The sequence below is a fragment of the Osmia bicornis genome, unplaced genomic scaffold (genome assembly GCF_907164935.1).
Source record: "Osmia bicornis bicornis unplaced genomic scaffold, iOsmBic2.1, whole genome shotgun sequence".
NCBI classification, from domain to species: domain Eukaryota; kingdom Metazoa; phylum Arthropoda; class Insecta; order Hymenoptera; family Megachilidae; genus Osmia; species Osmia bicornis.
This window is the reverse complement of record NW_025791458.1, coordinates 4,673,130-4,691,731: the sequence shown is the minus strand read 5'-3', so window position 1 is coordinate 4,691,731 and position 18,602 is coordinate 4,673,130.

The following is an 18,602-nucleotide window of genomic DNA, read 5'->3' as shown; positions in this document are numbered from 1 at the left end:
GAAATGGCCCATGGCACGGGTTCTCAAACTCCTGCCAGGCAACGACGGATTGACAAGAGTCGTTGAGCTCAAAACGGCCACCACGACGCTGACAAGGCCCATCGCGAAGCTGGCCCTTCTTCATCCGCCCTCTCAGGACAACTCGGACACGCAGACCACATCATCGACCAGTCGCTGATGGCCGGGAGGAAATGTTGGTGAAATTCCCCAAGTCTACGCAGAACGACGAAGTTGGCAACGAAAGTATTTCGTCGGTGCGTCATTACCGATAGCGGTAGCACCACTCGGGCCCACTTTATCTACGCGGTCCCCTCTCCACGCCGGAACCGGCAAGATCGACGCCATCATTGATTTCCGCCTTCTTGATCGAACACTTAGAGCATATGCACGTGCTTCGCTTGTCCACGCTCACGCATAGATCAGGTTTCAGTTTCGATTGTTAATACAACAAGTATTTGACCGCGCCTTGTCCACGCAACTATTTGTGACTATTTTGTATAATTGACCGCGCTTCGCCCACGCATTATCATTGTAAGTGTTCGTGCCCACGCAGTGTGATCGTTTCACGTGTTTCTTGTGTTTGTAATTAGCCGTTGTATATATTTGACCTACAATAAACGAACTGTGCTTATTGTCACCTGTGCTTCGTTTTCTCAGTCAGCTCAGGCCAGGTGAACACTCAAACATATCGAGATATTTGAAAGTTCTGAAGCCGTACCAACATTATAAGGCAAATATCTCGGAAATGGTGCGAGCTATGGCAAAATGTTAAGAGACCTTTTTTGTAGGAAGTTAATTTCTTTACTATTTATGTTGTACGACATTTTTTGATCAGATGCGTAGTTTTCGAGATATATCGAGATATTTCAAAGTTCCGAAACCGCACCAACATTATAAAGGCAAATATCTCGGAAACGGGAACACGCAAACATTTTAGTCCTTCGAGCCCGATAGAGGCACGCTCGTGTGTGACGGTTTCGAAGAAACGGGTAACGATCGAAGCCGCCATTACGCGTAACGGCCGCGCCCGTTCGAACAACACGCAGTACTAGTTCGGGTGGGGTGTGAAAGGATTTACAGTGACTCTATTAAGTTTCTGTGACGTTCTCGTGCATTTAGTGACCACGCAGTGATTTTCGACCATCAATATGCCGAAATCGCGAGACACCTCACCGGCTTCGCACGATAGCTCGGCCCGCTCCAGCGAGGCGGATGAAGAATCGACCAAGGCGCCCCCACTTTTAGAAGTGCCGGAAGAGACGACGCAGCCATTGCAGACCACGCGCACACGCTCACCAGCACGCCTCTCCTCAGAATTGCAGGTTCGAGCGAAGGTGCAGGAGGAGCGTCTGGACACTATGCTGTCCATCGTAGAAGACCTTCAGGCCTCCGCTGCAAAAGAACCGCTCTCGATCCTCGCCTCCGAAGTCGAGATTACCAAGGCCATGCTGATGGAAATGCACCTTTTACACCAGGAGCACCAAGCTCTTAGCCGTCTCTGGCCAGTGTCTCAGCTTGAGCACGGCTATAACAAGGGCACGGTGGCCTCGCAGGAGGAGGAGGTTGTGTTGACCGCGCGTAAACTGATAGCTCAGCTGGAGCATCGTCTTGGACCAAGCACGCCCACGCAGCCCACGACGTCCACGCAGCCACCCGCAGCACGCAGTTCACGACTGCCAGAAATTGCACTTCCCAAATTCGAAGGGGAGTACAACCGATGGCGGGAGTTCAAGTCAGCATTTTCATCGGTCATCATGGAACGCGACGACCTCTCAGAAGTCGACAAGCTCCACTACTTGAAAGGGGCATTGTCAGGCAACGCAGCGCAGGTCATTGCACACCTGCCCACGACCAACGAGGCCTTCCAGAAGGCGTGGAAACTCTTGGACGCCCGATATGAGAACAAACGCCTAAATGTCCAGTCTCACATGGACAGAATCGCCGAGTTGAAGCCAATGAAACACCGGAGGGCTAGTTCATTAATTAAAATGACCAACATAATCGGCGAGACGCAGGAAGCACTGACCACGTTCGGGCTCAACGACCAGCACTATTGTTTTCTGTTGAATCACCTTGTGAGGCTGCTTGACTCTGACACCAGAGAGCGCTGGGAGTCTTCTCTGAGCACGCAGACCGATTATCCCACGTTGACGCAGCTCACTACTTTCTTGCTGGGACGCGCCAGAACGCTGGAACAGCTGGAGCGGATGGCCGAGCAGAAAACACCTCAGACCACGCAGACAACCTCAGGATGCCCTGCCAGCCGTGACATGCGGCTGGTGCAGCAGAGAGCCGCCGCACACGCAGCCTCCGCAACGCAGCTCACGCCAACGACGATACAAGCGTCCACGTCTCGTCCACGCACTTCAGCACTGTATCCCTGTGCGCTCTGCTCCAGGGATCATTTTTTGTCAGCCTGCCCAGCATTCAGGGACAAGAACGTGAAGGAGCGCATCAGTGTTGTGAAGGCCCACCAGCTGTGTCTAAATTGCTTGGGCCACCACAATCTTCGAAGCTGCCGCACTGCACAACGATGCAAATTGTGCAGTGAGCAGCACCATACAGCTTTTCATGGTGGCAACCATATCCAGGTACTGGTGCCATGTCCTCAGACCTCGCAGCCCGCTACCGCCTCCGCGTCATCACAGCCCACGGCGAACGCATCGCAGACCACGTAAACTCAATCGACAACGCATTTAGACGTCGGTGCAGTCGTCGACGTCCACGCAGCCTGCTCAGCCCACGCATTAAAGGACCACGCAGCCCACGCATTAAAGGACCACGCAGCCCACGCACTCAGACCACGCAGACCACGGACCACACTTCTAGCAACAGTACTCGCAAGAGTGCACATTGACCTCGCAACGCAGCAAGTAAGAATTCTGGTCAATTCAGGCTCTGAAGTTTCTCTTATTACAGAGTCTTTAGTAAATCAGCTTAGACTCAGACGAAAACGCTCCTCATTGGATGTCCACGGAGTTGGTGGAGCAAGGACCTTGCAGACTAATGGAGTGGTCAATATTACCCTCCATTCCAACTACAGACCACTTTCAGTCACCGTTCAAGCACACGTGCTCACAAAGGTGACTACTTGCTTGCCATCGGAACCACCATCTCAGCCAACGCTGCCATCGCATTTGGAGAAATTGAATCTCGCAGATCCTCAATTTCTCGTATCCAGACCGGTGGGCATCATTCGCGGAGCCATCATTCATTCGGAACATTTCAACACCGTAATCGGGCCCCTCGAGGGTACTCAGACCATTCGCAGAACTTCTCATCAGGTGACAGTCAATAATACTGATCGCCAGTTGAGTGAGTTACTCTGCCGCTTCTGGACGCAGGAAGAGCCACCGCAGAACACGGCACCCTTGCTCACCCCAGACGAGCAAGAGTGCGAAGATCATTTCAAGACCACGCATTCAAGAGACTCCGCAGGAAGATACATCGTGCGATTGCCGCTCAAACTTTATCCTCGAGCACTTGGCAATTCGTATCAGACCGCGCACAATTGCCTTCAACGGACTCTCAGACGACTCAGTAAGGACGCCCAGTACAATCAGCTATACACCAAGTTCATGCTCGAGCATGAGCAACTTGGTCATATGGTAAGACTGAACAACGACTCAATAACTAGTCCGTTTCAGTACTTTCTTAAGCATCATGGCGTTTTGAAGTTGGACAGCACGACCACCGCATTGCGTGTGGTTTTCAATGGCTCCAGTCCAACTTCATCAGGATACTCGCTGAACGATCTTCTACATATTGGTCCAAATCTGATGCTGAATATCGCAGATCTGCTCATTTGGTGCATCCAGATGACTGGAGCTTGCAGCAGATACTCTGGCTTGATGACACGCAGGAGGAAACGCAGTACCAGCTGACTACGGTCACTTACGGGACGAAAGCTGCACCGTATCTGGCTGTGCGCACTCTCTTGCAACTCGCTGACGACGAGGGGTCGAAATATCCCCTTGCCGTTGAACCCATCAAAAATCGGAGTGATGCCCACTTGGACGTCGACCGATTGGACGCGTCCCGATTGGACGGCCCCCATTGGACGCGTTCCTTTTGGACGCCGTGCCGATTAGACGCGTTCCTTTTGGACGCCGGACCGATTGGACGCGTTCCTTTTGGACGTCGTGCCGTCTGGACGCCGTGCCGTTTGGACGTCGTGCCATTTGGATTCGTGCCATTTGGACGCCATATGTTTTATATTCATTGCCTTTGGAAATCGGTAGATGGTGGTATTGTTTATCGATTTAAATTCCTATGCTATTTGAATGCGTATGCATGCTAAAGTATATGATTACATATATCTAACGATAAGGTCAAATGGTTATGTGCAACGTTTGACAGGTATAGGTTATAATGAAAAACATGTGGAAATTGAATGCAGTTACTATCTTACAAGATATATCTGGAAGTATGTTTAAGGTAAAAGAAATATTAAACCATACTTTCTTCAATACATTCTTTATTCCAAATTAATGTTGTTGAGTAAAATGTATCAATATATAAAAATATGATTTCTTTTTCTTTATTTTCAGCATTTATTCAGACATTGACGAGGAAATTACAATCAAAAAATTATGCAGTAGAGAAGTTGAATAGATCCATTAAAGAAATTAAACAGTATGTGTACGCGTTTCACCGAGAAATTACCAACGAAATGATCGCGTCTCTCCGTCGGTAAAAGTCTCAGCGCTAGTTCGAATTATCGAAGCCTAATCACGCACCAGGTCGATAAGCGATACTCGCGCCGCGATTTCGACTCTGGATCGCGCCGAACAATTTCCGTTAATCGTGCGAAAGCCATCACCAAGTAAACACCTCAACCGATACCTTTGTAAATTAAAACCGATCTTATTCTTAACTAAAGAATCTCGTGTCCGTGTTCCGAGAAATCGACACCGCTTTACCGCTGGAAAGTGATTTCCACATTGTGTAGTGGACGAAACAATTAAAGAATTGACGCGCTTGTTAAGTGACTTTATTTAAATACACGAATTTAACAATTACGCTTGATTGATTGATTCCGCCTCGACGTCCAAGTCCTTGCTTAGTCGTGAACCACTGCCTAGTGTGATTCAAATCGGGAAAGTGCATTTCACTCTTTCCAAGCCGTTACAGTATGGAATAAAATAATAGGACAAATAAGAAAAATGTACCCTGAAAACAGATGCAATTACATTCTCGCAGGATATATCAGGAAATACGTTTGAGGTAAAAGAATTATTAAATCTTATTTTCTTTACAAACAAGAAATTGTGGATCTATATATATAAAAAGAAAAGACCTGACTCACTGACTCATCAACGCCTAGGCCAAACCTTTGGACCTAGAAAGCTGAAATTTTGCACAGAGGTTTCCTTTATGATGTATACAAGGAATAAGAAAGGATATTTCGAAATTCCACCCCTGAAGGGCTGAAAAGGGGTTGCAACCTTTGTATGGGATAAATTGTGTTCGTGGTCGGATTTACTTCATACTTAGTCTTAATGCTCATTGATACAATTATTTCTCCTTATAGTTGCCTTATTTCCGTGAATGTATCTAGAAACTTCAACTTTAATATGTAAGTACGTAATTATTATGTTACCACTAAACCGTTGCTTCAAAGTTATAAGGCCATTATCTTCCCACTGTAGGCGTTTAGTGGAGGGGGAGAGAGTGTTTCGTCTCCCCGGACGCCTTGAGTTCGGGTCGGGTTCCGCTAGGTGGCGACGAGCCTAGGTGTTCTTGCAAGCGGTACCCCGGCATACGGTTCAGATATATATGAGTTCCGAACGCCGGTAAGATAGGTGTCTGGGGCAGGAATCGTCTGTTGTTAGCCCCACTGACAAGTCTGACAGACGATCCCGAGATGAAACACCTTTTTCTCCACTCTCCTACACACCACAGTTGCGCGCACCGCCGCCGCTTCTCGGACAGAATATGAACAGCGAGACAAGGCGGGCCAACTTCTATTATTACTGCAACATTTGTGACGATAACGCTTGAAATCTAAGATGGCGACATGACGAAATTAAATCTCTATAGGGGTGAACAGGGGGATAAAATGTTTCATGGAGAAACAGTATCAATTTCCGAGGGCATTAAACGGTTTCCTGTGCGATCGAAGCCGCGGGCAAAAGCTAGTACAACACACATAGTAGGAAATTTAATTTGCTACCAAAAAGGTCTCTTAACATTGTGCCATAGCTCGCACCGTTTCCGAGATATTTCCCTTTATATTGATGGTGCGGCGTCGGATCTTTTAAATATCTAGATATATCTCGAAAACTACGCATCTGATCAAAAAATGTCATAGAACATAAATAGTAGGCAATTTGATTTCCTATAAAAAAGCTCTATTAAGATTTTGCCGTAGTTCGCACCGTTTCCAAGATATTTGCAGATTTACCTCAAGGAAAGGGGCGTCACGCACATATTCCGAGATATTTCTTCTTCTTCTTGTTCTTCTTCTGCACAACTGCGCTGGAAGTGGCATTTACAGCTCGGAATAGTGAATACAGCTTAGAATAGTGCAGCGTTACCTCAAAGAAAGGGGCCACAGTGTTTCTTCTTCCTTATAATGTTGGTGCGGCTTCGGAACTTTTAAATATCTCGATATATCTCGAAAACTGCGCATCTGATCAAAAAATATCATACAACATAAATAGTAGAAAATTTAATTTCCTACAATAAAGGTCTCTCAACCGTTTGCCGTAGCTCGCACCGTTTCCGAGATATTTGCAGATTTACCTCAAGGAAAGGGGCGTCACGCACATATTCCGAGATATTTCTTCTTCTTCTTGTTCTTCTTCTGCACAGCTGCGCTGGACGTGGCATTTACAGCTCGGAATAGAGAATACAGCTTAGAATAGTGCAGAGTTACTTCAAAGAAAGGGGCCACGGGGTTTCTGCATCTTTAAAACGTGTGTACGTGTACGAATTTCGCACATCTCGTACGAATATCTCGGTCGGTAGCATGGGTCGATAATCCCGTCTTCACCAAATAAGCAAAAGTAATCGCTGCTGCGCTGTCTAACCACCGATCCGAGCGCTCGCCAATATTAAAACTCCTAAATTCGAACCGTTACGGCATTAATGCAAAAGCAATTCAGAGAACGATTATCAAGCCACAACAGCGACCTAGAGCTTTATCTTTACTGGAGTTTAGAGCGCTTTTAAATTCAATTCAGTGCCTTGCACCGCGAAGTCTGTGAATCGTGTAAACCCAAATTAAAACACAAGTGTGATATTTGTAGTGCTTAATTCACGACTCATTGTGTAAAAATTATAAGTTATACACAATTAGTGACCGCTAAGCAGTGTCGTTCATCTTCTCCTCGACGCCCACGTCTTTGAAAAGACGGAATCCACGCCTTTTTCGAAAACTCTAATTCTCGCCGAGAACACATTATTTCTAATGTGGATATAGTAATAATGATATTGTTATTAAATGTACACTGATCTGTAGGAAGGTATCATTATATTACATTATATCTAATGTAGATAAACTAATAATGATATTGTTACTAAATGTACATTGATCTGTAGTAACGAATCAGTATATTACATTATATCGAATGTAGATATACTAATAATGATATTGTTATTAAATGTATATTACATATCTAATGCAGATATAGTAATAATGATATTGTTATTAAATGTATATTACATATGTAGCGCAGATACAGTAATGATGATATTGTTAGTAAATATACATTGATCTGTAGGAGGGAATCAGTATATCACATTATATTTAATGAAGATATAGTAATAACGGTATTGTTATTAAACGTGTATTACATATCTAACGCAGATGTAGTAATAATGTTATTGTTATTAAATACACATTGATCTGTTGGAGGGAATCAGTATATTCGATTATATCTAATGAAGATATAGTAATAATGATATTGTTATTAAATGTATATTACATATCTAATTCAGATATGGTAATAATGATGTTGTTATTATATGTATATTACTGTTCAGGATTGATGGAAATCCTGGATGGATTGCGCTGGGAAAGAATTTTACACTTGCTGGGTCGGTTTCACAAATTGATTTATTTGAGTCAATGATAAAAATTGCGTGAACGCGATGAACTGACAAATAATGATTAAGCTTACAATGATCAGCTGTGAATCTTTGCGTACAAGAAAATGAATCGTCTGAATGATTTTGATTACAATTACAATGATTCGTCGTGAAGAATGATCTTACTTGAGTTGAGACATATAAATTATTGATTTGATCTGTCACCTGATCCGTTGAATTGACAATTGAATTGATCGGCAGTCGTGAACAATAAGCCCCGTTAATTTTATTAATTCGGCCCGCTATGGTGATGGTGCCCGTGAGCGCGTGCGAGATTGACACGTGGTTGGCGGTTCACGTTTCAATGAATTATTTGTAAGTGAACATTACCTTGTGATCCTGGTCGCTAGCACGGTTGCGAGGGATCGTGAGCTGAAGATTTGACTCGTGAACTGGGATGAATCGCACTTGAACACTTTTTTGAGACGCACGTGGTGATCGGTGTGAATCAGTGATCGATAATGGCGGCGTTGCGCGCGAGCCGGCGAGAAGACCCCTGCTCAAGCGTTACCTAGATGGGCAACTCCCGATCGATAAATCGATCGACCGTGAGCGCCATCATGGCTGAGCGGATTCTCAAACAATTACATATCTAATGCATATATAGTAATAACGATATTATTACTAAATATACATTGATCTGTAGTAACGAATCAGTATATTACATTATATCAAATGTAGACGTTCTAAGAATGGCATTGTGATTAAATGTATGTTACATATCTAACGGAAATGTAGTAGTAATGATATTGTTATTAAATATATATTACATATCTAACGCAGATATAGTATTAATGATATTTTTATTAAATGTACATTGATCAGTATTAGGGAATCAGTATATTACATTATATCTGATGAAGATATAGTAATAATGATATTGTTACTACTTGTACACTGATCTGTAGGAAGGTATCAGTATATCACATTATATCTAATGTAGATATAGAAGTAATGATGTCGTTATTTAATGTATATTACATACCTAATGCACAAATAGTAATAATGATATTGTTATTAAATGTACCTTGATCTGTACGAAGCAATCTGTATATTACAACATTTCTAACGTAGATATAGTAACAATGATATTGTTATTAAACGTGTATTACATATCTAACGCAGATATAGCAATAATGATATTTTTATTAAATGTACATTGATCTGTATTAGGGAATCAGTATATTACATTATATCTAATGCAGATATAGTAATAGTGAAATAGTTATTAAATGTATATTACCTATCTAATGCAGATATAGTAATAATGATATTGTTATTAAATATATATTACATATCTAATGCAGATATAGTAATAATGATATTGTTAATAAATGTACATTGATCTGAAGTAACGACTCAGTATATTACATTATGTCTAATGTAGATATAGTAATAATGATATTGTTATTGAATGTGTTACGTCCGAATTATTTTCAATAATTCGACCGTAGCTAAGATCTATTTCCATTTTCTTTCTGATAGTTTTGAATAGTTTGACCGTTAACATACCGAATTTGTGTACTTCATCAGTGCGTAGCACTTGGACATAATCCCAGGCGAGGCGCACAAGGGAGGCTATAATTAGTTCGATTCAAATAATAAGAAGTAAACCTTCCTTAGCACGATTGCCTCGTCGAAACCGCGTAGCAATAAACATATAGAATTTCGAACCCGCTAAGGTTAAGGAGAAATATTATCAACATCTTTCGCCGTGCGGTTAAGCAGTGCGACGCATTTGGAAGTTTCCCCGCTTAATCGTGCAGAACAAGGGAAATACGATTTTGTTTTACATCGCGAGCAATATACCTCTCCTACCTGCGAAGCGTGCGTCAGCCGACCCTTCCACGAGGAATGAATGCAATTAAAATCGAAAGCAATTAGAATGAAACGGAATGAAACTGTTGTATGACTATGGAATGCGAAGGTTTGCGTGACAACCACTGAGGTTTGAAATTTGTCGACCGACGTTCAAGAACGTTCGAGGCGAAGGTCGACCAAGGCAATAAACATCGACAACAAACTACAGTTAAACGTTAAACGTAGAACGTTTAGAAAATACGAAAATTGTTAAAACTGATGTACGCGGAACTAACAACCATTAAATGCAGTAACGAATTTGCATACATCCGCGATTTGATAATAATTACAAATGTCGATTGCCTTTTTCCGTTAACCGCCGAAACACAAATGAGAACGGAATAATTTCACGTTATTCATTATTAGTCATTCAAAATAATAAGCTAGCATCTATTAAGAAAGGCTAAATGTTCTTCGTTGCCGAAATATCATTTATAAATATCATTTATAAGAGCCTCTTTTACAAGTAAATTCAAACAAATAAGGTCGCAATAGATTTCGAATATTCCAGAAGTATAGAAATTGCGACGCACTAAATTCATCGCGTTAGAGGGGTAAAAAGAGAAAGATAGCCTACGATAGACAGAGTCGGAAGGAAGGTCAAGAAGGGATGAGAACTCGGGAAACGCGCCTAGACAAAACCAATACGCGCGGGCCTTCCCCTTCGACACGTACCCTGATTTGCCAAATGATGTCCCCACTTTGGGCCTATGATCGCGGGTCGAACCCTGAGATACGATCGCTTGACTGAGGCAAAATGACTCTTCGTCGAAAAATCGTGAGGTACGTGACGGGGAGCCCGTGTTCGCGTCGAGTAATAGTTTACGCGTGAAAAATTGTAGTAATTAGTTGACCGGTAAAGTCCTTGTAAAAGGCAGAGTGCCGGGAGATTGCGGTTCTCGTTTCCGCGTAAAAGATTCTTGTGAATACGTAAAATTTCATACTTTTCAATTTCTATCTTTTCACTTTTGCTTTTAAATCGTCCGATAATTAATATATTTTCTTTTTCCGCGTCGCGTCGTTTTTGAAATAAATTATCGTTTTCGGTCCGTAATAGTAACACCGTCGAAAGGCCGATCGCGAACGCGTAGTGCGTGACAAAGTTTCTCATCTCTTCTTCGCCTTCCAGATTTCCAGACAACACCAAGCGAACAACGAACAATTTGTATTATCATATATCAATTTGCATCGATCTTGGTAAGTTATCTATTTCATTTTGTCCAATACGACGAATCTGGAATTCAGTGAGGCAAAACGGGCGATCTTGAAACCGCGTGTCCTGGAAGTTCCCCCAAGATCGTTTTGTTCTACATCGTATCAAGGTATCGAAGACGTTTCGCAATTTTTAACAATAATTCCGTTTGCGACAACGAGAGGCGGCCCATGAAACCGTTGGTTTTGGAAGTTCTCCCCATGGGACCGTTTCCTCTCATCGTTATTTAATTGTTCATCGAAATCGCCGCTCGAATCATATTTAAATTCTGTTCTACGATTCAATAGTTTTCAATCATATTTAATTTCGCCGATATTGTTAAAACACATATCTAAATTGCATTTTTTCTATATTTCCAACAGTTCGAATTCTTTGTAACCAATTTATTTACTGTCATGCTTTTCTTTTTTTGAAATTCTATTTCTTTTTGTTACACATAACTCGTTTCAGATTCATTTTAGTTTAACACACTTCCTTCCTAACATTCACGCTAACCATCTTTGCATAAATCCACACGAGGGGCTCGTATGGGACCAGAGCATTGACGAACTCAATCAACAACTTCAGAATCTTATTATAAAATTAAACGATTGTTTTTATTGTTCCGATCGTTAACGACCTAACATCGTCGAGCGCGATCGGGACTGGTGGCAGCGATAATACCGTTCTCAACCGCGTATTACTCAACCAAAGGAAAAGAGATAGTAATATAATCTAACTAATTTAACCTTTCTTTTCTTTTTATGTTTTTGTACGTCGCGCGCCGCATCACGCTCGCGACGTAACAAATATATATTACATATCTAACGCACATATAGCAATAATGATATTGTTATTAAATGTACATTGATTTGTAGGAACGTATCAAGATATTATATTATATCTAATGTAGATATAGTAATAATGATATTGTTATCAAATGTATAATACATATCTAATGCACATACAGTAATAATGATATTGTTATTAAATGTACCTTGATCTGTACGAAGCAATCTGTATATTACAATGCATATTACATATCTAACGCGAATATGGTAATAATGGTATTGTTATTAAATGTACACTGATCTGTAGGAAGGTATCAGCATATTACATTATATCTAATGAAGATGTAGAAATAATGATATTGTTATTAAATGTATATTACATATCTAATGCTGATATAGTAACAATGATATTGTTATTAAATGTATATTACATATCTAACGCAGATATAGTAATAATGAATTTGCTCTTAAGGGGGGCGTTTCATTTTTTCGGTGAAAAAAATCGATTTTTTCTTTTTTACGTAATCTTGTAGTTTGAAGTCTTTAGAATATCTGTACAAAGTTTCAATTCAAAACTAATTAAATTGTGAACGTTATAGACAGTAAACCGACTTGGCGCGCAGGTATATTACGGAGCGCGTAGCAACTTTAAACGCGTTTTTCTCGAAACAGGTTTTTTACAACTGGCGGTCGTGATTTCTAAACAACTATTTAATCGATTGACTTGAAATTTTAACTGTATGTTCAGAAAACATCCCTTTATTGTCTGAACTAAGGAAAAAGTGATATGTTGTATATATTTCTTTTTATCGCAAGAACAGTTACCAATTTTAAGAGTAAAATCGATCATCCAAGTTTGACAAGCTGCCATTTGCTCAAAACCCATTTTTTTTTCTTAGTTGTCGTTCATGCGAGAACTACAAGTATACAGAACAAAATACCATTGGATTTATTGGCTTCAGATAATCGTAACAACTGATATCGTGCACGCCAGCAAAAGAGGAACCCCTCGCAGTATCCAAGTTTACAGCGAACACAATGTAATATTTTTAACTATAAAAATATTTTTAAGTACACAAATATATTGTCAAAAGATGCACCAAAGATGAAATTAAAATACTGCGTAGTTTTGCTGAAAAAGATTCCCAAAAAATTCGTTTTTTTCCGCCGAAAAAAATGAAACGCCCCTCTTAAATGTATATTACATATCTCATGCAGATAAAGTAATAATGATAATGTTATTAAATGTATATTACATATATAATGCAGATATGGGAATAATGCCATTCTTATTAAATGTACATTGATTTGTAGTAAGGAATCAGTATAATACATTATATCTAATGCACATATAGTAATAATGATATTGTTATTAAATGTATATTACATATCTAATGCAGACATGGTAACAATGATACTGTTATTAAATCCACATTGCTCTGTAGGAGGGAATCAGTATATTACATTACACCTAATGCGCATATACTAATAATGGTATTGTTATTAAATGTATATTACATATCTAATGCAGATATAGTAGTACTGCTACTGGTATTAAATGTATATTACATATCTAACGCAGATATAGTAATAATGATATTGTAATTAAATTTACATTGGTCTGTAGGAAGGTACCAAGATATTATATTATATCCAACGTAGATATACTAATAATGATATTGTTATTAAATGTACATTGGTCTGTATGAAGGAATCAGTATATTACATTATTCCTAACATAGATATAGTAATAATGATCTTGTTCTTAATTGTAGATTACATATGTAATGTAGATATTGTAATAATGGTGGTGTTATTAAATGTACATTAATCTGTCGGAAGGTACCAAGATATTACATTTTATCTAATGTAGATATAGTAATAATGATATCGTTAATAAATGTATATTACAGATCTAATGCACATATAGTAATAATGATTTTGTTATTAAATGTATATAACATATCTAATGCAGATATAGTAATAATGGTTGTTGATATTAAACACACATTGATCCGTAAGAAGGTATCAGTATATTACATTATATCTAATGTAGATATAGTAATAATGATATTGTTATTAAATGTATATTACATATATAATGCAGATATGGGAATAATGCTATTCTTATTAAATGTACATTGATTTGTAGTAAGGAATCAGTATATGACATTATATCCAATGAAATTATAGTAATAACGATATTGTTATTAATTGTATATGACATATCTAATGCAGATATGGTAGTAATGATATTGTTACTAAATGCACATTGATCTGTAGGAGGGAATCAGTATATTACATTATATCTACAGTAGATATAGTAATAATTATATTGTTATTAAATGTACATTGATCTGTAGGAAGGTATCAAGATATTGCATTATATCTAATGTAGATATAGTAATAATGATATTGTTATTGAATGTATAATACATATCTAATGCACATATAGTAATAATGATATTTTTATTAAATGTACATTGATCTGTAGTAAGGAATGAGTATATTCCATTACATCTAACGTAGATATAGTAATAATGATATTGTTAGTAAATCGACAGTGACCTGTAGGAAGGTATCAGCATATTACATTATATCTAATGTAGATATAGTAATAATGATATTGTTATTAAATGTACATTGATCTGTAGTAACGAATCAGTATATTACATTGTATGTAATGTAGTTATACTAAGAATGATATTGTTATTAAATGTATATTACATATCTAACGCAGATATAGTAATAACGATATCCTTATTAAATGTACATTGATCTGCAGGAAGGCATCAAGATATTACATTATTCCTAATGTACATATAGTAATAATGATATTGTTATTACTCTTAACATTTTGCCAAAGTTCGCACTGTTTTCGAGATATTTGCAGATTTACCTCAAGGAAACAGGCCTCACCTACACATTCCGAGATATTTCTTCTTCTTCTTAGTCTTCTTCTGCACAGCTGCGCTGGAAGTGGCATTTGCAGCTCGGAATAGTGAATACTGCTTAGAATAGTGCAGAGTTACCTCAAACAAAGGAGCCACGGTGTTTCTGTATCTTTATAATGTAATTACGATATCTGCATTAGATATAATATAATACACTAATTCCGTCCTACAGATCAATGTACATTTAATTACAATATCAATGTCGCTATATCTACATTAGATATAATGCAATATACTCTTTCCGTGCTACAGTTCAATGTACATTTAATAACAATATCTTTATTACTTTATCTGCATTAGATGTGTAATATACACCTAATTACTATATATACATTAGACATAATGTAATATACTGATCCCTTCCTAAGATCAATGTACATTTAATAACAATATCATTCTTACTATGTCTGCATTAGGTATGTAATATACATTTACTAACGGTATCATTATTACTATATCTACATTAGATATGATGTAATATACTGATTCCTTCCTACAGAACAATGTACATTTACTAACCATATCATTATTACTATATCTACATTAGATGTAATGTAATATGCTGATTCCTTTATACAGATCAATGTACATGTAATAACAATATCATTGTTACCAAATCTGCATTAGATATGTAATACACATTAGAAATAATACTATTACTACTATATCTACACTGGATATAATGTAATATACTGATCCACTTCCTCAGATCAGTGTACATTTAATATCAATATCATTGTTACTATATCTACATTGGATATAATGCAATATACTCTTTCCTTCGTACAGTTCAGTGTACAGTTAATAACAATATCTTTATTACTCTACATGCATTAGATGTGTAATCTACACTTAATAACAATATCATTATTACCATATCTACATTCGATATGATGTAATATACTGATTCCTTTCTACCGAACCATGTACATTTAATAACCATATCATTATTACTATATCTACATTAGATATAATGTAATATACAGTTAATATCAATGTCATTATTACTACACCTACATGAGATATAATGTAATATACATTTAATAACAACATAATTGTTACTTTATGTATATCAGATATGTAATATACATTTAATAACAAAGTGATTATTACTACATCTACAGGAGATATAAAATAATATACATTTAATAACAATATAATTGTTACTATATCTACATCAGATATGTAATATAGATTTAATAACAATGACATTGTTACTATATCTAAATGAGATATAATGTAATCTACATTTATAAGAACTATCATTATGGCACTAGCTCTACATGAGATGTAATGTAATATACATTTACTCACAAAGTCATTATTACTATATGTACATAAGATATAATGTAATATATTTAATAACAATGTATATTACTATATCTACATGAGATATAATGTAATATACATTTAATAATAACATAATTGTTACTATATCGATATCAGATATGTATTATACATTTATAAAAAGTGATTATTACTACATCTACAGGAGATATAAAATAATATACATTATAACAATATAATTGTTACTATATCGATATCAGATATGTATTATACATTTAATAACAATGTCGTTATTACTATATCCACATGAGATATAATGTAATACATTTAATAACAATGTCATTATTTCTATATCTACATCAGATATGTAATATACATTTAATCACAATTATTACTATATCTACATGAGATATAATGTGAGATGCATTTAACAGGAATATCATCGCTGGCATATCTAAACTAGATAAGTAGAATACATTTAGTATTAATGTCATTACTACTATATCTACATGAGATGTAATATACATTTACTAACAATGTCATTATTACTATATCTGCATGAGATATAATGAAATATTGTTGGAAAATGATGTTAACAATCTACAATTTGTAACGCATTTATTCCTAAGATGCACCAATAAACGAATTCAAGTTAATTACAATTACACGCGACAAAACCGCCGACGCAATGGAGGAGGGACAGTACCCGGGCCCCCCCCCGTCCTCCGGCCCTTCGTGGGTCCTTCGTGACGCAATCTACATACACAAGTACGCGACAACGGGCTCAAACGCCGCAACAACAAATGGGGAACTTGCCGCGAGAACGGTTAACACCTAATCGCCCTTCAGTGACGTAGTATCGACTATGCAGGCCCCTTTGTTTGCCCCGTGTCACAAGGCCGTGGACAAAAATCACGAAAATGTTATATTGCGTTGTTCGTTTGCTTGTGCGTTCGCGCGGTTGCACTTGGAAATCGTAAGCGATTATACGATAGCTGCGTTCTTGGCCGCGTTCGAACGGTTTGCTTCTCGTCGCGGATTGTCCGCGACGGTAGTTCTCCGACAACGGTACAAATTTCAATGGCGCATGTAAACGAACTAGCAACGCGAATCCGAACACTACGCGCGGACAATGACTTTCTGAAGGGACATGGCTACGCGAGGAATAGACTGGAAATTCATTCCCCCCGGCGCCCCCACTTCGTGGGCCTCGGGAAGAGGGCGTAAATATGCGTCAAGTATCACTTGAAACGAATTATAGGTTCTTTCACCCCCGACGTACGAGGAATTTTCGCACTAACGTGTTAAAATAGAATGTTGTTTTAACTCGCGACCGTTATATCCGATGTACGATGATCCCGAATCGCTCGACACACTGACACCGGGAACTTTCTAGTAGGTTCAAGTTTACTTACCGTTCCCGATGTCTCAATGGCGAGCATAGCAGATACGCGGCTCTCTCGTTGGCAAGCGGGACAAAAACTTCACGAGCGCTTCTGGAGGTTATGGTCCTCTGATTATCTAACAGCACTACAAACGAAGACCAAATGGCGAACTGCGCGCGAGTCTCTGCGAACGAACGATCTACTCCTTCTTCGCAATCCGATACGACCCCCGACACACTGGGAAATGGGAAGAGTGGTGGAAGTCTTTCCGGGAAAAGACGGTCGCGTGTGCGTAGTCCGCGTAAAAACAGCTAGCACCGTATTGACACAACCGATTACACAGCTATGTAAGCTGCCAGTTCAGCCGATCTATGAATGAGCCATGGAAAAAAAACAGAGAAGCGGGTAAATACACGTAGTTCATTGTCCCGCGGCGATTTTGGCTAGCGTAGTAGGCAAAAACTGTAAATATCCTATAGAATGCGTGTTGTGTCTGTTGGCGAATAATAGCTGAGGTATGCATACTAATTGATCACGGATGATCGAGGCGGGCGGAATGTTGGAAAATGATGTTAACAATCTCCAATTTGTAACGCATTTATTTCCTAAGCTACACCAATAAACGATTTCAAGTAATTACAATTACATGCGACAAAACCGCCGACGGAAAGGAGGAGGGACGTACCAGGGTCCCCCTGTCCTCCGGCCCTTCGTGTGTCTTTCGTGACGTAATCTACATACACAAGTACGCGGCTCTCCGAAAATGACCATAAAAGGTAACAAGTAGCGATGTACAAAATTTGATTGGAGGTCGCAGAGCCGCTGAAACAATACGTGTGACCCGCGATGAGTCACCGAGCGCAGAGGCTATAGAGGTTGCGCGACAAAGCGGCACGCGTAGATACAAACTGTATTGTATACCTCAGTAACGATCGCGGCAGTCAATAAAGCTAATTTTACTTTTCGACTAAAAAGTTCGTAGTCACTTCCATCCAGATTATTCCTGCATGATATTGTGGCTGAATCAGCATTCGTCTTA